This window comes from Lissotriton vulgaris, chromosome 2_1, assembly GCF_964263255.1.
Source record: "Lissotriton vulgaris chromosome 2_1, aLisVul1.2, whole genome shotgun sequence".
Classification (NCBI taxonomy): Eukaryota; Metazoa; Chordata; class Amphibia; order Caudata; family Salamandridae; genus Lissotriton; species Lissotriton vulgaris.
In genome coordinates, this window is record NC_141687.1 from 419,758,651 (window position 1) to 419,777,699 (window position 19,049).

At 51.5% G+C, this 19,049-nt stretch overlaps 1 protein-coding gene across 2 annotated transcripts in view; it reads right to left on the minus strand.

Annotated features, from left to right (window-relative positions):
• NDUFS1 (NADH:ubiquinone oxidoreductase core subunit S1) overlaps nt 1–19,049 on the minus strand; it is a 657,173-nt gene that overhangs the window by 364,420 nt on the left and 273,704 nt on the right. The gene's annotated exons all lie outside the window — the stretch shown is intronic.

Here is a 19,049-nt window from a genome sequence, read left to right on the forward strand (position 1 = left end):
ACAGCAATGCACCAAAAGAACAGATGTGGCACACTTCTTCAAATCAATTTTCATTGGTCAGCAGAAAGTAATCATGGATTATCACTTAAGGGTTCACAATAGAGATTTCTCATATATACTGTTTTAAAAACACCATAGGGATGCAATATTACATTATTTAGAGTTCGAAAGAAACAGAAGAGTTGGTGAACACTTTTTATCATTAGGTTAAATATAGTGCGGCTGACATCCTAGAACGAACCGTGGCATTACCCCATTTAGCATTGTGTCATGATTTTGTATTCAGGTAAGCTACTCACGTCGGAAGTTAGAAGTATTTCAATGTGGATATGCAGCAGTACAGTGTACTCCAAGTGGAAATTCACCAGCACATTATCCTTTAAATACCCTGCTTCCTGGATCCAATATAGCCACCATCAAACCTCGCAACTGACCAATCTTACACTTCACTTAGAACCCTCACAAGGTTCATTCAAGAATACCTACTTCTAGCCTAAATTAAAGTGAATGTAAATGTAAATGTGTGTGGGACTTGTAAAGCGCACAGCTGCCCGTAATCGTCCCGGCGCTGAAGACCGCTGGGGAACCCGTCCTGGCTTTCCCTGTGAGATGGTCCCTTCTGGGTATCTCCAAGGTGAAACCAGGCATCCCCGGCGTCTGTGGGGAGCCGTTGTAGAGATGAGGCAAGCTTAATGCCCAGAGTTGCCGAGTGTGATCCCTGGTTAGAGTAGGCACCGAGGCGAGAATCATCGAGTCCGCTGACCCTGGTCCACGACCCTGTCGCGTCGGGAATTGAACCCTGGTCCCGGGCCGTTCTCTGCTTCCGGGTCTGCCGCCTCTAACCAGTGAGCCACACCACTCCAGTGACATAGCCATACTGAAATCAGGACACAACAGTTTGCCCTACATTCTGAAGGAAGGTAAATGCTACTTACCAGTATGCATCTGTTCTTGGCATGTACAGCTGCAGAGTTGTACACTTAGCATTAGATTGCCACCTGGTGTTGGGCTCGGATGATTGCATGTTGTCGTCGTCTTGGAAGAAGTCTATTGTAGTCACGAGATAGGTGACTCCTCCCTTGGACGATAGTGGACATGGGCATCGGCTCCATCCTTAGATTGTTTTTCACCATGATGGGAAATGATGGAGTTAGTAGAAATAAAGAAGGGATGACCTGCCCTGGCCATCCAATGGCCATGTGTATATCTAATTGAGATGAAACTGGAACACATACAGGTCCTGGGGAGGCGGGAGGGCGTGTACAACTCTACATGCCAAGAACAGATGCATACTGGTAAGTAGCATTTTCCGTTCGAGACATATGAGCTGCAGATTGTACACTTAGCATAGATTGTGCAGCAGTGTCTCCCCTAGCGGTGGTCGCCTGTATCTGTTGCAGTGTTTTGAAAGAGAGTTTTTAGAACAGCTTGGCCTACTGCAGCTTGCTGCTTGGCTTGCACATCAACACAGTAGTGTTTAGTGAAGGTGTGTGTTGTGGACCATGTTGCTGCCTTGCAGATGTCATCTAGGGGAATGTTCCCTAAGAAAGCCATAGAGGCTCCTAGTTTGCATGTGGAGTGCGCTCTAGGAGGAACTGTTAATGTACGTTTTGCTTTTTGATAGCATTTTTGTATACATTTTACAATCTACCTTGGAATTCCAGCTTTAGAGATGGGGTTGCCCTTATGTGGTGGAGAGAAAGCTACAAACAATTGCTTTGTTTTGCAAAAGGATTTGGTCCTATCTATATAATAGAGAAGAGCTCTTTTAACATCTACTGTGTGTAGAGCTCTTTCTGCTACAGAGTCTGGGTTTTGGAAAAACACCGGTAACTCTACCGATTGGTTTAAAGGAAACATAGTAATGACTTTTGGAAGGAATTTAAGATTTGTTCTGAGAACCACGTTATTACAGTGTAATTGTAAAAATGGTTCTTGTATAGTGAAAGCTTGAATCTCACTAACTCTCCTAAGAGATAATAGCTACTAGAAAAGTAGTTTTCCATGTGAGGAATTGCAGTTCACATTTGTGTAGAGGTTCAAAAGGTGGTCCCATGAGCCTTGTAAGAACAATGTTTAGGTTCCACCCTGGAGAGGGTGGTAACCTAGGAGGAATGATTCTTTTTAATCCTCCCATAAATGCTTTAATAGCAGCCAGTCTAAATAAAGACAGATGTTGTCGATTTTGTAAATATGCTGCAATTGCTGCCAGATGTAGGCGTATAGATGAATATGCCAAGTTACATCTTTATAAATGTAGAAGGTAGCAAATTATATTTTGGATGGAAGCATCTAGAGGATCGATTTGGTTATTGTTGCAGTAAATGGCACGTCTTGTCCATTTAGCAGCATAGCAAGCTCTAGTAGTAGGTCTTCTGGTTTCTTTGATGATATTCATACAGTCAGGTGGTAGGTTAAGATAACCAAACTCTAAGACCTCAGGAGCCAGATCGCCAGATTCAGTTGGCTTGGGTCTGATGTCTCCATGGTTCTGCGTTAGTGTCAGACGTAGTTTTTGGTGTGAAACTAGGGATAGTTCTAGCAGTGTTGTATACCACGGTTGGCGTGCCCATGAGGGAGTTACTAAAATCAGTTTGAGCGCCTGTTGTCGTAGCTTGCGCACTATTAGCGGTATTAGTGGTAGTGGCGGAAAAGCGTACGCAAATCTGCCTGACCAGTTCATCCATATCGCATTGCCTTTGAACAGCGGGTGTGGAAACCTGGAGGCGAAGGTTGGGCATTTTGCATTTTCGTGTGTGGTGAACAGATCTATGTCTGGATTGCCCCACTTGTGAAAGAATGGTAGAAGAACTTGCAGATATAGTTCCCATTTGTGAATTTGTTGTGTCTGTCGAATTAACAGATCTGCTATCGGATTGTGAACTCCTGGAAGGTGTTCTGCTAACAGATATATGTTTTGTGGAATGGCCCATCTCCAAATGTTCTGTGCAAGCTGGGACAGCTGTAGAGAGTGTACCCCCGCCCCCACACTGTTTTTGTATATAGTACATGGCGGTCATGTTGTCCGTCCGGATTAAGAAAGCTTTGTTTTGTACTTGGACTTGGAATGTTTTGAGGGCTAAGAATATTGCTAGCAGCTCTAGGTGGTTGATAGCCGCTCTCGTCGATTGGCTGAAATCTGCCAGCGACAAAGTCGCCCCCCTGAAGTCAATCCGAACTAAACGTCCTCACGACGCACATCGCTGGTTTTCCGACAGCCTCAAAACCCTAAAACTGGGACTTCGCCAAGCCGAGCGCCGCTGGCGCCAAAACTACGACCCCTTAGAAAAAGCCCTCTTTCTAAAATTATCCGGAGAATAAAAACATGCAATCTCTGCTGCAAAAACTGTCTACTTCTCCACAAAAATGATCAACTCCGCGCAAAAATCTAAAGACATCTTTGCTATTGTGGAGGAACTCTCACACCCGGATAGAGTGATCATCAAACCCCTCCCCTCTCAGGCACTCTGCGATTCCCTTAACCATTTTTTCATAGACAAAATCAGTAAAATCAAAAACAGTATCTCCTCCGGGGCCCCAGCAATGTCCCTCCCAGAGGCCGTTCCCTTTCTCAACTCTCGTTCCCTGACCCAGCTCCCTCCTATACCCGAAGAAGACTTCCTCCCCCTGCTCAACAAAATCTCATCTGGTTCCCCCACAGACTGCTGCCCTCCGGCAATTCTCCGGATCGCTTTTTCGACCTGCCCTGGCCCTCCAATGGCCCTCCTGAACAACTCTCTCCTGCTCGGCATGGTCCCCAGCCAGTTCAAGAACGCTGAAGTGGTCCCCATATTAAAAAAAACCAACGCCGACCCCACAGTCTTGGGCAACTTCCGCCCCATTTCCCTTCTGCCTTACCTGAGCAAGGTACTTGAGACGCATGTGACCAGCGTCCTCAGCTCCTTCATCGAGGACTCCAATTTCCTAGACTCCCAGCAAGCTGGGTTTAGACCTGCCCATTCGACAGAGGCGGGTTATCCTCTCTGTTATGGAGGAACTTCGTAGAGGCGCTGACTCCAACATCAGTCAAGCCCTGGTGCTCTTAGATCTGTCAGCGGCCTTTGACACGGTCGATCACACCATCCTAGTCGACTGTGTCAAAGAGGCAGGCATCAGCCGGACGGCCCCTTAACTGGGTTTGTTCCTTTCTTGCGGACCGTCATCGTTTCGGAGCGCTGCAAGTTCAAACTTGGCTGCCTGACTCATAAATCTCTGGTCGGCACCGGTCCCTCCTTTATTTCCTCCCTCTTGCACCCTTATACCCCCTCCAGGAACCTCCGTTCCTCTCATCTTGCGCTCCTTCAGACACCCCGTTTCAGGCGCAAAAAGCACAGAGGTCTCAGATTCTCCTTTTTGGCACCCTCATTCTGGAACTCCCTGCCGCTGGAACTGAGACTCTCTTCCTCTCACCTTCATTTCAGGTCTCTCCTAAAAACCCACCTCTTCCATAGCATTTACTCATAAATTCTTCTCTCCCTGCCTTCTGCCTCTTACCGAATAAAGTGAACAGCGCCAAGAAACCGTCCGGTGAATGCCGCGCTTTATAAGTAATTTTTACATTACATTACATTACATTTACATTACATTACATTACATATGGAACGATCTTTGTTGAATGGTCCATTGCCCTTGAGTTGTATGATGTAGGAGATGGGCTCCCCATCCTGTGAGAGATGCATCTGCTGTAAGTATTATTTGTGGAACAGGTTCGAGGAACGGGCGCCCTTTTGTCAAGTTTTTGAAATTCCACCACTGCAAAGAGCGATGTACAATAAAGATGCAAGATGCCATCATGCCTATTAGTCTCATGAACACTCTGGCTGGGAGAGAGTGTTGATGTTGAAACTTTGTGACTAAGGCTTGAATGCTCTGTATCCTTGCTGGACTGGGATACGCTAGAGCTGTAGACGTGTTTATTGTAGCCCCTAAATATTGATGTACATGAGAGTGCTGTAGGTGCGACTTGGTGTAGTTGATTGTGAACCCTAAGTCATGCAATGCTTGAATTGCTTGAGGTGTGTGTTGGACGCACTGTTTGAACGACTTGGCTTTTACGAACCAATCGTCTAGATATGGGATGACATGTATCTGTTGTCTTCTGAGATGTGCTGCTACTACTGCTAGGGACTTTGTGAACACTATTAGTGCAGTTGTTACCCCGAATGGAAGGACTTTGAATTGATAATGCTGTCCTGCCAGTACAAACCTCAGATACTTCCTGTGAGAAGGATGTATGGGAATGTGGAAGTAGGCGTCCTTTAGATCTAGTGTTGTAAGGAAGTCTTGTTGCAGCAATGGGAGCACTTGTTGTAACGTGATCATATGAAAATTATCTGAGTGTATATATTGATTGAGGGGCCTGAGGTCGAGAATTGGTCTCAGTGTCCCTTCTTTTTTGGATATTAGAAAATACAGCGAATAAACCCCTGTTCCTTGATGTTGTAAAGGAACTATTTCTATTGCGTTCTTTTGAAGAAGTGATAGGACTTCTTGTTTGAGCAGTATAAGATGTTCTGCAGACATTGGACGCTGCCTGGGTGGTATGTGTGGAGGGTAGCTGTAAGTTTGAGGCAGTAGCCACACTGGATAATTTGTCTTACCCACTTGTCTGTTGTGATGGAATTCCAGACAGGTAGGAACTGTGTTAGTCTGCCCCCCCCCACAGGTGTGGAGTGCTGTTGGGGGAGCAGAGGGAAGTCACGGTTTTGTGGTGGAAGAGGTTTGATTATTGTGGTTACCTCAACCTCTTCCTTTATTGTTGCCCCTCTAGCCTCCTCTAAAATATCCTTTACTGGAGGATGTCTGTGTATTGGATTTAAAGGAAGATGTATTGTCTGTTTCAATCTGTTTGGAGCCTCCTCTATAGAAGGAGCGACGAAAAGAGCTTCTAGCTTGTGTGGATTGCAAAGCTCCCTTAGATGTGGCTGTATCTGTATCTTTCTTCATTTTTTCAAGTGCTGGGTCTACCTCTGGTCCAAACAATTGATGTTGGTTGAATGGCTGATTTAAGATGGTAGTTTGCACTTCCTGCTTAAATCCTGAAACACGTAGCCACGCATGACGTCTAAGTAGGACACTAGTCTTTACAGCTCTAGATGCAGAGTCTGCTACAAGTGCGCACTTGATTGAGGCATTTGAAATTAATTTGCCTTCTTCTATAAAGTCGTTTGCCTGCGCCTTATATTGGTCAAGTAGATGTTATAGTACTGTCTCTAACTGATCATAGTGAGCCCTGTCATATCTTGCAAGGAGGGCTTGTGTGTTGACAATACGCCATGTATTGGTAGCTTGTGCAGCTATCCTTTTGCCTAAAGCATCTATTACCTTAGATTCTTTATCAGGGGTGGTGCTTCACGTGATGTCAGTGAGTTTGCTCATTTTCTAGCATTTGACACGACTAGGGAATCTGAGGGTAGCTGTCCTTTAATGTAGGCAGGATCCCCAGGAGCAGACCTGTACTTTCTCAATTCTAGGGTTTAGAATCCTAGCACATACAGGACCGAATATGCTACTTACCAGTATGCATCTGTTCTTGGCATGTAGGGCTGCTGACATTCATATCTGTGCATAGATCGCCGCCTAGTGTTGGGTCCGGATGATCGCACATTGTTGTCCTGGAAGAGTCTTCGAAGTATCACGAGATAGGTGGCTCCTCCCCTGGACTACAGTGCGCATGGGCATCGACTTCATCCCCAGATTGTTTTTAGCCATTGTGGCAAAGATGGAGTGTAACATCGTGAGTGATGACCATGCTAAGAGTGATTCTGAGTGCTTCAGCCGCTACAGGCCCCGGGGAGGAGGACGGGCGATATGAATGTCAGCAGCCCTACATGCCAAGAACAGATGCATACTGGTAAGTAGCATATTCGGTTCGAGGCATGTGGGCTGCTGAATTCATATCTGTGTATAGAATACATAGTCCCTCCAGTAGCGGCGGCCGCCTGTGCCAGCTGCAGCAGTTTGAAAAAGTGTTTTTAGAACAGACTGCCCTACAGCTGCCTGCTGTTTGGAGTGCGCATCTACACAGTAGTATTTCGTAAATGTGTGAGTGGTAGACCATGTGGCTGCTCTACATATGTCTTCTAAAGGAATATTTCCAAGGAAAGCCATTGAGGCCCCCAACTATCGGGTGGAGTGGGCCCGTGGGGGGACCGTTAAAGTGTGCTTGGCTTTTTGATAGCAAATTTGAATGCACTTAACGATCCACCTGGCTATACCTGCTTTGGAAATGGGGTTGCCTTTGTGTTGTGGCGAAAAGGCAACAAATAGTGGTTTTGTTTTCCGAAATTCTTTGGTCCTATCAATGTAGTACATTAAGGCTCTCTTGACGTCTAATGTGTGGAGCATTCTCTCCGCCACCGACTCAGGAATTTTGAAGAACACAGGCAGTTCTATAGTCTGATCGATATGGAACTGTGAAACCACCTTAGGAAGAAACCCAGGGTTAGTGCGAAGCACCACCCTGTTGGAATGAATTTGTATGAATGGCTCTTGGATAGTTAGTGCCTGGAGTTCACTAACACGTCGCAGCGATGTAATAGCTATCAGGAAAGCCACTTTCCATGTTAAGAACTGAATCTCGCTTGAATGTAGAGGCTCAAAAGGCGGACCCATCAGTCTGGTGAGGACCACATTTAGGTTCCATTCAGGAGCTGGTGGGGTCCGGGGAGGAATGACTCGTGTGAGTCCTTCCAGACAAGCTTTAATGACAGGCACTCTGAAAAGCGAGAGATGCTGCCTGTTTTGCAGATAAGCTGCTATTGCGGACAAATGTATACGAATGGAAGCATAGGCCAGATTGCGTTTGTATAGACGTATCATAACAAATGATGTTGTGAGTAGACGCGTCTAGCGGGTTGATGTTGTGGGCTGCACAATAAATTACAAACCGCTTCCATTTTGCTGCATAGCATGCTCTGGTGGTGGGCCTCCTTGACTCTCTTATGATATCCATACAGTCGGGAGGCAAGTTGAGGTAGCCAAATTCTAAGACCTCAGGAGCCAGATCGCCAGGTTGAACTGTTGCGGATCTGGGTGCTGAATGTCGCCATGGCTCTGCGTCAAAAGCCTGGGTGTGAGGTGCAGCCTTTGATGCGGTACCACGGATAGTTCTAGAAACGTGGTGTACTAGGATGAGTGTCATCGAGTGTTGCTTCAGCTTGCGTGCTACCAGAGGTATTAGAGGTGCTGGGGGAAAAGCGTACGCAAATATACCTGACCAGTTCATCCATATCGCATTGCCCTGCGACTGTGGGTGTGGGAACCTGGCGGCAAAGTTTTGGCATTTGCCTTTGTGGCGAACAGGTCCATCTCTAGATGACCCCACTGTTGGAAGTACGGATGGAGTACTGATGGATGTATCTCCCACTCGTGCATTTGGTGTCTGTACCTGCTGAGCAGGTCCGCCATCTGATTGTCTTTGCCTGGGAGGTGTTCCGCCATGAGGAAGATGTTCCTCTGAATGGCCCCCTTCCAAATGCTCTGAGCCAGATGAGACAACTGTGGAGAGTGTGTACCTCCCTGCTTCTGAATGTAGTACATGGCCGTCATGTTGTCCGTCCGGATCAACATGACCTTGTTGCACAGATGTACTTTGAATGCTTTCATTGCCATGAAGATAGCCATCAGTAGGGGCGTGGCTTGGACGCCGATCGGGATGGCGGCGTGAGCCTGCAGCTCCGCGCAGGGTCCCGCTAATTCTCCTGAAATCAGCACCCGGAGCGACCCCTGGTCGGTGTGACTGGCCTACGAAGAGTTGGGGAGCCACTGGGGAGCGGCGGAAAGCGCTTTTGGGGTTCGCTGGCCCCGTGGAGACCTCGTAAGACGACGGCCGAGGTGTTGCCTGGAGTGTGAAGAAAATGGCGGCGTGCGGGCCGATGGCCTCGGAAACCGAAACTGAGCGGAATTGGCATCGACTGGTGGGGTGGCCCGCTTCAGCGAGATCGGAGCTGTGGGAGCTGTAGATGAGGTCCTGAAGACGGGGAGTTTGGTGCCCAGCATTTGATCGGGCATTGGGGGCGACTGCTCGTCTCTACTCCTTCTCCCCCTCCCCCTCCTCCCCGGGCCTGGCAGCAGTGAGGTGGATGGCGCTGGTCCTTCTGATCCTTGGAGTGGCGGCACTCTGTCGCGATCATTGCTGAGACGCACGTCCCACTGGACAGTGGTTGTTGGGACTTAGCGAGGCCCTCTGCCCGTGACGGAGCAACCTAAGATGGCGGCTGCAGGGGGAGCGACCTCCATGGAGCAGGGCCGGGAGGATGTGGCTGCACTATCCCAGGTTGGCGAGGCCCCCCCGCCGATGATGGACCAGGAGCAGAGGTTACATCGGCGCTTGGATGCCATACTGGATGCTATCACCTCGACCAAGGAGGCATTGCAGCAGGACATTGCGCAGGTCGCTACGGGGCTGGGGCTCCTGCGAGCGGATCATGCCAAGTTGGCAGATAAGGTGAAGGACCATGACCAGCTCTTATTGGACCTGAAACCGGAGGTGGTGACCGCGGAACACAAGATAACGGACATCCTGGCCTGGCTGGACATGTTGGAGCGACGAGCGGAGGATGCCGAAAGCCGCAACAGAAGGAACAACGTGCGGGTCGTAGGCCTGCCGGAACGAATTGAGGGGGAGGATGCGGTGGCCTTGTGGTAAATATCATTTACCGGTCAATTTTTACCGTATAATTACTGACAGAAAAGAATAGCTCAATTAAATGAGAGGCAGAGTCCGGGGTGTCCGAGTCATACGGGCTTTAATTCAGGATGGCTCGAGCCATGGAAATCAATTCCATCAATACAAGGGTTCGGGGGTATATGCAATGATGGTAAAAAGATGTCAACGATTTAATAACAGTACATGACATATATAGTATAACGGTGTAGGAAGGTACCTCCTGACTATGGTTTCCCCCAACTTTTTGCCCTGTGTTTTAGCTGGTTTTTGACATAGTCGACCTGGGGCCCTGCCAATCAGGACCCCAGGCCTACTGCTCTCTCTTTAAAATGGATTCCATGTACCCTAGGTACATTTCCAATTGGTACTGGGCCACCTTATCAGACCCTGTAACTCAGGGCATAGGTGTACCCAGGGCTGCCAGGGGCTGCAGCATGTATTATGCCACCCCTGGCTGGCCTCCTAAATTTGACACAACTGGCTGCACGACAGCTGGGGCAAAGTCGTGTAATCACCCTTTGCTGTAGGTGTAGTATACCTATACCTAACCCTAAAATGGACACACAGATTCCTATCAGTCACTCCTATGGCAGACCTTGACAATCCTGAAGGCAGAGTGCTTGGAATCGTGTGAGATGGTGCTCTGGCATGAGCTGAGCCTGTCTGCAGCTTGCGGAACCAAGTCCTAATAGCTGTTCCATGATATCGCATACCATATACTCTTAAGTGCATTATAATGTATGTATGTATTTGAGCTTATATAGCGCACAGCTACCCACAAAGGGTTTCCCGGCGCTTGCTTAGGGAACCCGTCCTGGTATTCCCCTGTGAGATAACCCCGGCAGGGTATCCACAAGGTGAAAGCCAGGCATCCCTGCCGCGAGGGGATCCTCGCGGTTAAATGCTATCTTTGGTATTGCTTTATCAAAACATGTCGAGTAAGGTGTCATACGAATTGGAATACTAACCCCTCGCCAATTCTGGCGACGGGGTTAGCATTCCACCCTTCTAGAGGGACACGACATGTATGTAACTGTGAACCCCGGTTAAAGTTAACTAAAGCCTCAGCTCCACAAAATGGATGCTGCCACCACAGACACGAGTCTGACCTCCTGCTGCTGGGAGTCCTTCCAGCGAGGGAGGCTTGGACAAAGGGTTTCCTGTCCGGGGCGGTGCTACCACCATCCCAGACATGGTTTTGTGTATCCTGGGTAGGCAGGGCTTTTCAGGAAGGTGACTGCTGAGTGGCACCCCGGTGCTCACTACGCATAGGCCGGTCTGAACCAGTTCCAGGGGCACACCAGCTCCTGGCCTGGGGAAAGTCCGGCATGGCAGAGGGGTGTAACCACCCCCCTCCTAGTCCCACCCATAGGCAGGACCTAGTCACCGGGTCAGCCCCCTTTTTTCGTATAAAGATGGGAGCGGGCCCCCTGTTCAAATAAGTTCATCTTTGGAATCAAGACACGACTTTCTGCGAAAGGACTTCAAGATTTCCTTCTTCAAGATTCTCCCTTGTGGCTAAGGAGTAGTCACCCTGCATCAAGCGGGCACCATCCTAAGAACACTGCGGTCTGCTGCAAGTCCTTCTTCACGAATCCGACGACCCAGCTCGACGAGACCCGGCTTCCCTGGCACCTCTGACCTCTACTCACCTCTACAGCAAAGCTGAGAACTGTGAGTGCGACGAGACCTCGAGGGACCGACGATCGCCAAGACTGCACGACTTCTTTGTAACAAGCCCACCGTGTGCTCCACTGGTGAGTGCTTTGGGGTCCGAGAAGCCCCAACCCTGAGCAGCTCCAGCACCGAAGATCAGCCCTCCAGCATCTCCACGATCTGCGTGGGGCCCTTCTGCTTTTGCGTGCTCACCGCGCTGTGTGGCTACTAGCCGGCTGGCTTGTGGCCTTCTTCACGACGCCCGACGACATCACTGCTGCTGGTCTGGTTGCTCCAGACTGGCCCTTGCTTCCTTGCAACAGAGAAGCACCCCGGACCCTCCTGGTCCACTCCAGACGCCATTTTGAGTCCACCGCGTGGGCTTGACTTTGCCAAGGCTTTGTTGCCCAATCCTGGGTCCAGCGACGCCGACAGCTTCAATCTTCGTGGGACAGCTCGCTCCTCCAGCCTGGTCGCCGACAACGCCTCCTGGTCCGTGAGATCTGCGAGCACAGCGTCACCCACTCACCTAGTCGAGGTGGCTACCATCCGGTGCCCTCCTGGTGCCCACTGACTACTGGCTAGTAGTCACGAACTTGGTCCCCTCTGCTTTCAGGTGTCATCTTCCATCGATCCAGGCTTGGATCCACCGAACTTTCTTCACTGGTCGCCTGCCAGCAACTTCTTTCTTCCAGGCTCCTGGTCCGGCAACGAGGATTCCCGACGTCTTTTGAGTCCTATGCAGCTGCAGCCCCTGGGCTAGGTAACTTCGGCATTTCGGTGCCCCAGCATAGCCTCACTATCCAAGGGTCAGAATCCACTTTCGTTTTCCTCCTACCAGGTCGGGTTCGCCCGAGAACACTAACTTTGCAATTCCTAGCTACCATAGACTTTGTCCCGCATCACGCGTGAGAGTGCACACTCTGCACCCGAGTCCCCTGGGTCTCCTAGAAGTAATCTAACGATTCTATAGTCAAGTCCTAGCGATTCCAAAGGCTATTAGTACTGTACTTATCTGCTAGTAATTTCGCATTCCACTTTCTGAGTATATGGTTTTCCGTGCCCCTCGGGCATTTGTATATACTGTGCTAACTTAAGTATTTTCGTAAGAGTTTTGTGTTGTGCTTAGTACCCTGTCCTCATAAAGAGTACAGGGCTGTTGTGAATCTTAATAAATAACTTGTTTATTTTCATAACACTTGTGTGGTGTCCTTTCACTTGGTGTTCAAGGGGTATATGTGTGGTAAACAGCTGGCTTAACACGCCCTCTCGAGTCTTTAGCCTTAGACTGCTCGTATCCACGCTACTAGGATAGCTGGTCTATAAGGTTGACTTACAACCAATCATCAATAAGGGTTGCTGGACTGATACATAGTGTCCACTAGAATAGTGAGCACTGCATATCAGGCCACCTTCTCACAAACGGTGCAATAGCAATGAATACAGTAGGCATGACAAGTGAATGTGCGTAGCAAAAAGGCGTGTACAAAGGCGTGCACGGAGGTGTGTGTTGGAAACGTCACAGAAAAGTGTCATAAGTGGGTGGATACATAGAAGATTCTGCAGAGTCAGCTGAAACCTGTAACCTGGGTGCGCGCGCAGCTGGTATGACGTGTGATTGACGTGTGTCTGGAGAAAGCTGAGGGTCTGACTTTTAGCACTAGTAGAAGAGACAGAAGTCTGGCATGTCAGATCGACCTGTTCCTATAACATGTCTGATATCTTGTATTTGGGGTAGGTGTAATCTGAAGTAAAAGGTCTCTCGGGCAGAGGCTATTCTATACTGAATGCATATGTGTCTAAGTGAAATGCGCGGGGCCATGGGCCTATCATGGTAACGGGAGCAATGAATTACATGAGACAGACGGGAAAGCTTGGCCCTTGCAGCCGGGGAGCTGTTTACCTATTTCACTAGACAGGAATGTGTTTTCGAGGAGGCTGAGCTGGCTACACTGATAACTTGAAGGCAAAATACTGTTTGGCAGGCAGGCCAGGCCGAGCCAGGCACCGCTTCGCTTGGCAGGAAGTAAGGCAGAGGTCAGGGATGCATCTCCACGTTGCAGCTTTCGGAGACAGAGACAGAAAGTGGTTCAATGGCAGAAATCAGGGCCTAGCTCTGCAGAGCCAGGAAAACGTGAAAGTGCACCATGTAAAGACGTTGGCAAGGCATAGTTAGGAACGGAATTATCAATCCATTCATGGTGGATCTGATAGAGGACATGTTAACGTTGGACGCAAATGTATTTACGTCTTCAGATTCGGTTGCGGAGGGAAGTTACATGCACTTTAAACTCGTACATGGAGACGATGGGGTACTCGTTAGGGGACATACTTGACCATAAAAATTTCAATTACCTCACCCTACATGGAGGAATGGTTCCGGACTGTGGTGGCACCGGAGGGACTTACTTCCTTCTTAACATTGGAACGAGCTCACAGGGTGCCGGCTCGCCCACCAGCGCTTGGCCGCCCCCCCGACGGATGGTGGTGAGGCCCCTTCATTATAAGGACCGGGACCTCCTAATCCATAGAGCTCGGCCTTCGGGCCCATATGAGGTGGAAAACAGCAGGGTCACGATCTTCCCGGACTACACTCAGGCGGTCCAGAAGAATAGGGCATCGTTTCTGGCAGTGAAAAAAGAACTGAGGGAGGAGGGCATCCAGTACTCCTTGCTCTTCCCGGCCAAGCTGCGGATAATCCTGGATGGGGCCACGCACTTTTTTCAGACCCCGGATGAAGCATGGCTGTGGTTGGAATCGTACCGAGCTGGCACGGACAGGAATCACAAAAGTCGGCGAGATCAGCCTAAACCGCCTCGGGTCCGGCAGTCACAAAGGATCCGCTCCCGCAATAGGCATCAGCGGGAGAAACGGGAGGCCCAAATGGCGGCAGACAAGAGAGAGGCGCTTGCAGCGACGGCGGCCATTACGAGATCGCAGCCGGAGAGTGAACCGGCAGAGACGGACTCTGGCGATGACGGTGGCAGGACCGGAGAGGAACTTTCGGAGGCGGAGAGCTCGAACGGGCCGGTGGTCACCCCCCAGACGTCTGATGGGATTTTTCATGGCTGACTCTTCATTGGGACTTGGATACGGTTTTTGGTAGGGCGGTATCCTGTTGGAGCTGGGTGGGTCGCCGGGTAGGGTGCCGCGTTGGCATGGCGGGATGGAGAGCGCGGGGCGCGGGCTCCGCTTGCTGGGGTCGGCGATAACTCACCCCCCCCTGGGCCCTTAAGGCCTTCTGTGGTGGCGACCACAGGTTAGTACGATGTGTGTTTGGTTTAAGGTTTGGATCGGGGCTGACACTGGGTTTGTGGGCTCTGTCCTGGGGAGAGGGGTTTGGGGTGTTTTTTTTTCTAAAGTTTGTTTGGGGGGGGCAACTGCTATGGTGTGGGCATTGACTGGCTACATTTGAACTGGATCGCTTTATGCTGGCATGGGGACGTTACCTAACTTGAAATGCCTGACGTGGAATGTCCGAGGGCTGAGAACTATGGTCAAGCGCCACAAAGTACATGCGTATCTGGTGCGGAGGGGGGGTTCAGGTTACCATGTTGCAGGAGACTCATCTGACGAAAAAGGAATGTACCGCACTACAGAAAAGATGGCGGGGTCAGGTTTTTGGCACCACTTACTCGGCGTTTGCTAGAGGGGTACTGATTTGGGTGAGAGCGGGGATACCGTTTCAGGTGCTGAATGAATTGGTGGATCCTGAGGGCAGGTATGTGGCGGTGGAGGGGAGGTTGTATGGTCGGGATGTGGTTCTCTGCTGTGTATATGCACCAAATGTTGATCAGGCCCGCTTTTTCGATGGTTTATCCGGGTCCTTGGCCTCCTTCCTGGCGGGCCCGGTGATACTGGGGGGGGGACTTCAATTCGATCACGGATGTGGCCTTAGACAGATCTCACCCTTCCCTTGTTGATTCCCCGGTCCGTAAGCTAGCCATGCATAGGAAGGATTGGCAGGATAGGTGGGGGCTACTGGATGTATGGCGGGAACAACACAGGGACGCTAGGGACTACTCCTTTTTCTCAGCACTCCACGCTCTACATGTGAGAATTGATTCGGTACTGTGTGGCGGGTCCCTGGCCCCCCTGGTCTCCCACTCGGAGTATCTGGCCAGAACCATCTCGGACCACAGTCCTCTGCTGGTGCATGTCCAATGGCAGCGAGAGCGTTCTGCGATTCCAACATGGCGGCTCCGGCCCGACACGCTGGAGGATTCAGTGTTCAGTGAGGCAGTCCAACAGGGCGTCGATCAGTATTTCAGTGAGAATGAGGGTACAGCTGCATGTAGGTCCGCTGAATGGGATGCGATGAAAGTGGTGGTGAGAGGTGTGTGCCTGGGTAGGTTTTCGAATGCTCGTTTGTCAGTGCTGAACGCGCTTACCAGTGCGGAGGAAAAACTGAGGGAGCTGGAGCGGCGCAGGCCGACCCGACCGGACTTGCAGGCCCGGTTGTTGGAGGCAAAGGAGGTAGTAGGCACCGAAACGGAACGGTTACGGAGCTATGATTACAGGCAATACGCCATTAGAGCGCATGCCGAAAGGGACAAGGTGGGAACGCTACTGGCCAGGCTTGCTAATCCTGAACTTCGAGGCTGCCCGGTCCTTAGCATCAACAATGCACTGGGGGAAACGGTATACTCCCAATCAGCAGTGCTGGAGTGCTTTCGGGCTTATTACGCGGAACTGTACGAGAGTCAGTTGGGAGTAGAGGCCCACGAAATCGCGGCATATCTGGAGACGAGGCAGCTTCCGGTCCTTGACGATGACGATGCGAAAACCTTAGGTGGACCGATCACGATGGCCGAGATCAGGACGGCCATTAAGCACATGGCGCGGAATAAAACGCCCGGGGTGGATGGTTTACCGATAGAGTTCTATCAGAAGTACGTGGATAGTTTGGCGCCCAGACTGTTGGTGGTGTATGCTGAGGTTTACAGGCTGGGGGGTCTGCCCGGATCAATGAGGGAAGCACTGATAGTGCCGTTGCTAAAGCCCGGCAGGGAATCAATCAATCAATCAAGGATATTTATAGAGCGCACTACCTACCCGTAGGGTCTCGAGGCGCTTTGGGGGGGGGGGGGGGGGGGGGTGCCGCTACTGCTCGAACAGCCAGGTCTTGAGCTTCTTCCTGAAGGAGAGGTGGTCTTGGGTCAGGCGCAGGTCGGCCGGGAGGGAGTTCCAGGTCTTTGCGGCCAGGTAGGAGAAGGACCTTCCTCCTGTAGTGGCTCTGCGGATGCGTGGGACGGCGGCGAGGGCGTGGCTGGCGGATCGGAGGTGGCGTTTGGGAGCGTAGAAGTTGATTCGGTTGTTGAGGTAGCTCGGGCCTTGGTCGTGGAGAGCTTTGTGTGCGTGGGTAAGGAGGCGGAAGGTGATTCTCTTGTTGACCGGGAGCCAGTGCAGGTCTCTTAGGTGTCCGGAGATGTGGCTGTGTCGTGGGATGTCGAGGATGAGTCTGGCTGAGGCGTTCTGGATGAGCTGGAGTCTCTTCTGGATCTTGGCGGTGGTTCCGGCGTAGAGTGCGTTGCCGTAGTCCAGTCGGCTGGTGACGAGGGCCTGGGTGACGGTCTTCCTGGTCTCTGTGGGGATCCACCAGAAGATCTTCCGAAGCATGCGCAGGATGTTGAAGCATGACGAGGACACGGCGTTGACTTGCCTGGTCATGGAGAGGGAGGAGTTCAAGATGAAACCCAGGTTGCGTGCGTGGTCCGTCGGTCTGGGTGCGGTGCCCAGGGCGGGGGGCCACCAGGAGTCGTCCCAGGCGGAGGGCGAGGAGCCCAGGATGAGGACCTCCGTCTTATCTGTGTTCAGCTTCAGGCGGCTCGTCGTCATCCACTCGGCTACCTCTCTCATCCCGTCGCCCAGGCGGTGTTATCTGTAGACATTGAGAAGGCTTTTGATAGTTTGTAATTGGTCTATCTGGATGAAGTGCTAGCGAGGTTTGGGATTGGTGAGGGGTTCCGCAGGTGGACGAAGGTGCTGTATTGCTCGGCAACGGCGCGAGTACGCCTGGGCAGTCTGGTGTCCGCGGCTTATCCGGTCGGTAGGGGAACGCGACAGGGGTGCTCCCTTTTCCCCCTTTTGTTTGCACTGGCGATGGAACCCTTGGCGGGGAGTGCCAGGTCGGGAGACGAATATGCAGGGATCGCAAGCGGTGGGCGGCTGCACCACATCTCGCTGTACGCGGACGATCTGTTGCTGTACATGGAGGACACGGAACGGGCTTTGGAAGGGGCGATGGAAATGCTGTCCGAGTTTGGCCGGTTGTCGGGCCTCAGGGTTAACTGGGCGAAGACCTGTGTCTTTCCGCTTCGAGCGGATGCACCCTGCCCCGCACGTGACTTGGGGGTGGGTCTGGGAGCCATCTTGCTTTACTTATTTGCGAGTCCGTATCTACCACGAGGCAGCGGACCTATTGGAGGGCAATATTGGACGGTGCGTACGGGCGCTGAGAGGCTGTATGTCCTTTTGGGCATCCCTTGGTAGGATCGCTCTGCTGAAAATGGTGGCGCTTCCACGACTCCTGTATTATTTCCGGACGCTGCCCATCTGGATCCCGCAGAGGATCTTTAGGGATTTGCGGACGATGGTAATTGATTTCCTCTGGGGGCATGGCCGCCGTAGAGTGGCGCTGAACACGTTGCTACGCCCTAAGATTGAGGGGGGCATGGCCGTCCCCGACTTTGAGGTGTATTACTTGGCGGCGCAGCTTCAGGTTCTCACACAGCACGTAGCTAGGGTGTTCAGGGGGCCGGAGTGCGACCGAGAGCTGGGGATACAACGCCATGTGCTGGCCTATATAGTTATGCAGCAGAAACTGGAGTTGCGAGGCCTCACTATGGAGGAGCGGACGCTCAGGTTATGCTGGCAGAGGAGTCTGAGGAGGGCGAAGGTGACTCGACCGTATGCACCGGAGATACCGATCGGCATGTTGACAGCTTTGCCGCATGGGGGCGATTGGTCCCCACTGTTGGAATGGGAGGAGTCGGGACTGCAAGTGGTAGGGGACCTATATGTTGACGGGACCTTGGTGCCCTTCGAGGTAATACAGGAACAGTTTGGGCTGCCGGCGGAGGGGGGCTTCCTCTTGCATGCGGCCGTGGTGGCGGCCATTCAGAAACACTGGAAGGGGGGGCTCATCGAACCGGACACGACCATGGCGTGCCAGTACGTAGTAATGGCCGCTGGCACGTTTAAGGCGGTGACCTGCCTCCATAATAGGATGCTGCACGAGGGGCTGGCACCGCTCCTGGGGCTGAAAACGACCTGGGAGGCGAGCATAGGTAGGCCCATTCCGGACACGGTGTGGGGCCACATACTTAAGCGTACGTGGAAGGGCACGAGGAATGCGCGCTTCCAGCAGGTGCACTTCTTTGTATTACACAGGGCCTATCAAACGGTACTTCCAGGTGCAGGACGCACGGTGCCCGAGGTGCTTGGCGCCGGAGGCGGATATGGATCACCTTTTCTGGGGCTGTCCGAAACTGGAGGCCTACTGGGCGGAGGTAGGGGACCTTCTCAATGCGGTGACCGACAGGGAGGTGGAGTTTGATATGGCGGCGTGCCTGTTGCTCTGGTTCCCTCACACCAAACACACTAAGGTGACAAGTAAGTTTATTGACCTAGGGCTGATACTGGCACAGAGAGAGATCACCTGGCACTGGAAGTCCAGGGAGGGACCGTCTGTGAGGAGGTGGACGAATGACTTGCTGAGGTG